We start from the raw sequence: 7,449 nt of genomic DNA on the forward strand, positions 1-7,449 counted from the left end.
TCTATATATATATATATATATAGATATAGATATGAAAAAAAAAACTAAATCGAAATGAAACCTAACCTATGTCTAAATCGAAATGAACCTAATCAAATAGTTTTGGTTGTTATGTATTGTGTGTAGGATGGTGGCAGTGAACACTGGTTAAGCGAAGGGAGAAGAATGGAATACACTGGAATGGAGGCCGAGGGCAGCTTGGGATGCACCAAGAGGAGTGTGGACTAAAAGAACCATAGGCTTTGAAGGGGAGGAAATTTGCAGGTTTGAAAACAATAGATGCGTAGAAGGGATGGCTGCAAGCAAGCAGAATGAGGGTTTTACCGAGGGCATGAATGGATGCCAGAGGATGCAAGGCAGAGGGGCAGCATGAGGGTTAAGGAAAGGGCAACAGTGGGAGTTGTGTAGACTGAGGGATGGACGCAAGGTAAAGCAGTAAATAAAGACCGCGTTTGAGGGGATAGCAGCAGTGAAGAGGGAAGATGGATAGGTTACGGATAGGGTTGGAGCAGTCACGTGGATGGAGCGTAAATGATGAGGGAGAAAGCTCAGATAGATATGAGGGTTTGAAGATAGAAGAAAAGATGTTTTCAGGTTTGGAGGCAGCGTAGGGAGCCACGGAAGGGAAGACGCAAGCAAAGAGAGAGCTGATGAGGACTTAAGGTGGCCATGAGGTGTGGAGCAGAGATGGATACGCAGCGGCAAGGAGATGGCAACGATTTTCTAGCAGTGTGGGAAGGGAACTACGCAGGAGAGGAAGGGAGAGAGGTTGTGGATAGGGTTGGAGCTCATGGGGAGAAAAATGAAAAGCAGATATGGTTGCCAATGAGGGTTTGAGGGTCTGGATAGAAACAACAATAGAGGGTTTCTAAAAAAAAAAAAAAAATACAGCAAACTCAAAAACCTGAACAATAGACAGGTGACTAGAAACCCGTTAAAATCACCATAACCTCTAAAAAATTTCCAGCAATCTTAATTTAAAATTTTAAATCCTTCTAACTCAGATTTCTTAATGAAACCCTCACGAAAATTTCCATATCTGAAAATAAATAAATTTAAACCCTTGGACTGTGAAATCTGGATGTCAACCCTGCCAAAATGATGCTGGTGGACCCTTAGAGATCCATATCTTACCCTCCAGAGCCTAGATCTGGACTCTGCGCAGCGTTTAGCTGTAGATCTGCAGCTGCAATACAACAAAAAAACACCCAAACGATATACACAATGACCAAAAAACACTAAAACCCTGAAAACCAAAGTCAGAAAACTAAAATTAATTACAAATCTATGTACATAAATGGTAGATCTATCAGATCTAGGGAGTGTGATTCCGACTCCGCTCCCAGATCTGATGATCTGAGGCTCTAAATAGCCAAATCTAACAATTTAGTATAGAAAAAAATAATTTTTTTTGAATTTTAGAGGAGGTATTAAGCTCAAAATTCTTCACGCATCACCCATAAAAAATAATATCTTATGATAAGCCCCGAATAAAATTCAAACTAGGCTCTTTAGAAAACACAGATCGAGAGTTGGTTGGTTCAACCGAGAACTTCCTCGAATGCCCGATGATTTGATAATCAAGGATTTTCCTGCAAAACTCGATTCAGCTGTCAACATAGAGTGAGAAAACAATAATAAAATTCAGATCTAATAGAGATACCTGCTATTATATTCAAAAATTAAATTATTATTCAAACCCCAGCAGATGAGCAAGATACCTGTACTCAAATCTCTCTTTAGAAGCTATTAATGGCAAAAAAAGAAATTACGCACGAAAATATACATCTTACAGCATTTCCATAAAGAGTAACACCGGTAGAAATTAACCCCAAAGTCTTTCTTTATTGCTCATAAAAATATTACAAGAGAGAGCTTTTTGCTTAGTATACGATCAAAAAATCGAATGACACTGACTGACAAATGACCTCCTATTTAGAGATAAATCTTCCAACCTTGTCAAAATGATCTCGACCGTTGATGTGGATCAAAATTTCTTTTAATCTCATTCGTCGAAATTTTAAATATTGAGGAAATTTTGATTTTTTCAACTAAATGCATTTTAATAGATTCAAAAATTAAAATTTTGCATTTATTTCCTCAAAATTTTGACTTTGATTTAACCCCAGGGACCAAGGTATAAAATTTATCAAAATAATCAATTAACCTTAGCCCTGGACCTGTTAAGATTTAATTTTTTAAAAGATCCACGAATTTTACCTCTGGAAAATTTAAATTTACCTAGGACCTAAGATCTATGAGGGGATAAATTATTTTTCTAACCCTCAAGACATTTTATATCATGATTTTTTACATTTTTACATCTCAAGGGGGGAAAACCCATTTGCAAAAGACCCTCACAGACTACCCAGTTCTATGGAACAAATATAATCTAGCAAATCAAGCAATTTGTAATAAAATAACCTAACCAAATAGTTAGGAATATTCCCAAATCACTTTTACATAGACTCGATCTAGAACACTAGGACTCCCCTAAGATTCCAGTGACAAAGGCCATTCCAGCTTTGGGGTAGGCTGAAGGAAAAATCTGCGGACCATCCGAGAATGGATCAGTGAGACAAAAATCCTCCCAGAATGTAGATCATTACTAGAAAATTAGGTTTACCTAGGTGATTACATACGCGACACGGATCTGCTGAGATTATTTACATTATACACATGCAGACTAGGTTTACATTATAAGATGATCCTCAGGCTGACGATGATAACTGGATGGCAGGAACACATTGATCAGGCGCTATCCCTTTTGCGAAAAATGGGGGTGTACTGCTATGGATCGTTGACACGTAGTGGTCAACACTGATCAAACAAGAAAATTACTGATTACCCGTTTTTTCTGAGGTAGCAAAAAAATCACCTGATTTTGAAAAGTGGTTATTGAGACTACATCTTTTTTTTAGCATATTTTTGGCAATTTAATTATGAAGTGTGAAATTTTTTTTAAAATGTTAGTGATTTTCATGCTGATTTTGAAAAGTGTTAATGGAACATCAACCCATTTTTTTTAGAGGGCTTAGTTTTTGACACTTTAAATTTTTTTATATACCAAGTATGAACATTTTTTTTATTTGTTAGTGATTTTCATGCTGATTTTGAAGAGTGTTGATGCAAGATCAACCCTTTTTGTTTATAGGGCTTATTTTTTACACTTTAATTTTTCTAATGTATTAAATGTGGACATTTTTTTTTAATGTTGATGATTTTCATATTGGTAATACAAAAACAAACATAAAAATGTAAAGAAAAAAAAAACAAAATTAATATGTCAAAACTAAAAAATTAAACAAACAAAAACAAAAAATAAATTAAAAATATTAAAAAAAAAAAAAACAAAACAAAAAAATTAAGGAAAAAAATTAAAGATTAACCAAAAAAAATAGAAACATCAAAAACATTTTTTTAAGTTAAAAAAACCACATAATTGAAAATAAATTTAAAAAAAATAATTATAAAAAAAAAAAATAATTATAAAAATTATAAAAACAAAAAAAAAAAGAAAAAGAAATAACAAGAAAAAAATTAATAATTTAAAAAAATATATTTAATTAGAAAAATAAAAATTAATTGGATTTTTCCCCCAAGTAGCCTAGGTCAATTCTCTAAATTGACCTACTACTTAGAGCCCCGGGGTTGGCATGGGCGGAGCGGCACTACACAGTGTCACCCCGTCTAGGCCTGAGGCCCCGTGGCACCGCACAACGTCACCCCACCTAGGCTTGAGGCCCCGCAACCCTCGGTGGCAAGTCAATTCCCATAATCATCCTAGGCTGCCCATGGCACAAAAATTGTGCCCTCGGCAACCTAGGTCGATTTCAAGAATCAACTTAAGCGGCTTGGGGAAAAATTTTTATAATTTTAATAATTGTTTATAGTTTTAATAATTTTTTATAATTTTCTTATATATATTTTTTTTTTCCAAGGAAAAAAATCGAACTTTTTCATTAGGAATAAAAAAGTTACAAAACATATGAGTAAACATTCTGCAAAATCTGCATGAGAAGGAGCATAAACTCCTTTGTGTAATCAGCAGCATATCTATAGAGTTCTATAAACTCCTGAACCCGGCTTGTACAGCCACACCATGAAACACTGTAAACAAGAAAGTCTCAAGGAAGCTGGGTCTCCTTTCGAAAGGAAAACAACCCATAGCAAGGACACAATACACAGATCACTTCATGCTCTAACAAACAGAGCATATCAGAAAAACAAAAACGAGATCGTCACAGTTTTCATATGCCACCAGTATCATATAAACCGCTGATAAAACTAGTGCATATATATATAGTGGAAAAAAACACATTAAGTGTATGGGGGGAGATCCGACACAAGGATCTGGTCCTGAAACTGTTCTGTTATTTTCCATGTGCCCACAGCTTGCTGCAAACCAACTTTAGAATACCGGTCTGCTTCTTCATTTCTGTCCCTGTAAATGTGATCAATGGAAAAAACATTAAACTGCAGCTTTAAATTTTAAATTTCTTCTAATAAAGGCATCAACATATAATGTTGGCATCTATATTTCCCGATGACCCAGTTTACAACATTCAGCGAGTCTCTAAAAATCTGAACTGCAAGGATATTTTTGTGAATGAGCTAGCAAAGGAGTAATTTTAAAGCTGAGAGTTCAGCAAAATTATTGGATCCTATCCCAAGACCCACAGAGGCTTTAAGCGAGTGAGAAGGACTTATGTGAATAATGATCCCTGCTCCTATGGTGTTATTTTGGGCTGCCCCATCAAAGAAAGCCCACGGAATCCCATCTCTAATATGAAACTCCTTCCGATGATCAGATTTTAAGGGACCTTCCAGCTCAGGAATGTTGTCGAGAATGGCAAAACTTTGGATTGCAATGGCTGCCGCTGGGGTGGACTTTTCTCTAAAGATACTTCGATTTCTGGCTAACCAAATGCCCCAAAAAATAATGGGAGGAAGGTTCCTCAGATTTTTCTCATGAAAATGGTTCCACCAAAATTCCCAGGCATTTGACATACCTTCCCCCTCCCACCTTACTTTGACATTCAAGAGCTTTTCCGCTTCATGCCAGACTTTCCTTGTAAAAGGACATGAGAGAAACAAATGCGGAATGGATTCTGAATCAGCAAAACATAACGGGCATCTGCCAGGACCCTGTTTAAAACGAGACTGTAGAATCTCCCATGAAGGAATCTTATTTTTTAAAGCACACCAGAAGAAAATCCTAGCCTTTTTGGGACACTTCAGCTTGAACAGAGGCTTTGCCCACCAAACAGGAGGGTCCCATCCTTTTTTCTTCATCAGAAAATTATACCCAGCCTTAGGAGAATATAAACCTGTCTCAGAATGGGCCCAAACCAGGGAGTCTGGTCTGTCCTTTAATCTGACATTTGATCTTCTAAGCTCCTGAAGGAAAAGCTACCATTCATTCCTCCAAATAGGATCCAAGCCTAAATCTTCTTCAGATTTCCAAGACTGCCCCCATATAGATGACTGCTCCATATTTGCTATCTGATTTAGGCTTGTGATTCCTCTATCATCCAGATGAGTAAGCAAATCAGGGGGTAGAGCAAACCCTTCACTACACCCTACCCACGGATCCCTACCAATCCTCAAGCTTTCACCATTTCCAACCCGCCAAGACAAACCTTGTTCAATGACTTTAAAGGCCTCTGTAGTGGCTTTCCAAATAACAGAGCAACTCATTCCTTTTTTGTTTGGCCTCCTAATCCAGTCTTCAAGAGGAACAGGGTCAATATATTTCCTCTTTACAACTCTAGTCCAGAGATTCTCCGAGCTTATAATTCGCCATCCTGATTTTGTTGCCAAAGATTTACTGAAATCAAAGGGGCTTTTTAAACCCCATCCACCCCAGTCTTTTGGTCTAGCAATTTTATCCCATGCCACCCACGGGAGAACCGAATCCTCCTTTGATCCTGACCACAGGAACCTGCTACAAATCTGTTTGATTTTATGTAGAATCCCTTTGGGGATCCAAGTCAAAGCAGCCCAAAAGACCGGAATAGCCTGAAGAACAGAATTTATCAAAGTAAGTCTACCTGCCCGCGATAACCACTTGAAACTCCAATGGGAGATTCTTTGTTCGATCTTTGCCACCAACCAGTTCCAGTCCTGTTTCTTATAGGAAGAAGGCTTTAGCCAAAAACCAAGATATTTGAAAGGTTGCTCCATATTACAGGTTCCGAAGGGCAAATAAGAAGCAATCAGGATCTCCTCTTGTCTACTGAAACCTTCAAAAATTAATTGGGATTTCCTATCGTTTATTTGAAGCCATGTTGCTTTTAGGAACAGATCAAGAATGATTTTAATCTCTTTAATTTCATTTATGTTCCCACCTGAGAATAATAAAATATCATCGACAAAAAGAAGATGAGTAATGAACAAATTAACAGCAACTTCCAAACCTTTGATCAAACCTGATCTCTTGGCATTAGTAAGCAACCTACTTAAACCTTATGCTGCCAGGAGAAAAAGCAAAGGCGATAGAGGACATCCCTGCCTCAGTCCTCTTTGACTTTTAAAAAAATTGGAGGCAGCCCCATTTATCAGAACAACAAAACTTAAATTTGAGATGCATCCCATGATCCAATTTATAAACTCCACCTTAAAGCCTAGATGAGTCAGGAGCAACCTTAGGTAAGTCCAACTAATCCTATCATATGCTTTTGAGAGGTCAATTTTTAGCACAGCCCCCTTTTTGTTTGATTGCCTGATGCTGTGAATAGTCTCCTGAGCTACCCTGATAGCCTCATGAATTTGGCGACCGTCCAAAAAACCAAATTGCTCCTTTGAGATACATAAGGATAGAATAGGTTTCAAACAGACCGCAATGATTTTTGCAATAATCTTGTAAATCGTATTGCATAGCGAAATAGGCCTGAAATCTTCAAAAGTCTTCGGGTCCTCTTTTTTTGGGATGAGAGCAATGAAAGTTGAGTTAAAAGGACCATAAATTTCTCCTTTCCTCCTTGATTCCTCCACTACTTCAGTCAGTTCTGCCCCAATTGAATCAAAAAAGTGGGAGAAAATCTCGATGGTCCAACCATCTGGTCCCAGACTTTTATCTTTAGCCATAGATTTAATACTACTTTCTACTTCCTCCTTAGTCACTTCCCTGAAGAGGTCTTCAGCATCCTCCTCCTCCACAAAGCGGGGGAAGGCTTGGGCTGTTCTGATGATTTCAGCTAAAGAGATCCCCCCAGGATCAGAGAAGAGGGATTGAAAATGTCTCTTACCCATATTTGATAACTCCTCAAAAGATGAGGCCTCTCTACCTTCAGGGTCCTTCAACTGCCAAATGGTATTTGCACTTCTCCTACCCTTTGCATAATTATGAAAAAAATTTGTGTTTTCGTCCCCCGCTTTCAGCCAGATAGCCCTACTTTTCAGTCTCCACTCCTCTTCTCTATCCAATAAAATCTTCGCTTACTCTTT

This window comes from Pinus tabuliformis, chromosome 4_2, assembly GCF_031772625.1.
Source record: "Pinus tabuliformis cultivar Carrire ecotype Pingquan chromosome 4_2, CPIR1, whole genome shotgun sequence".
In the NCBI taxonomy this organism is placed as follows: Eukaryota; Viridiplantae; Streptophyta; class Pinopsida; order Pinales; family Pinaceae; genus Pinus; species Pinus tabuliformis.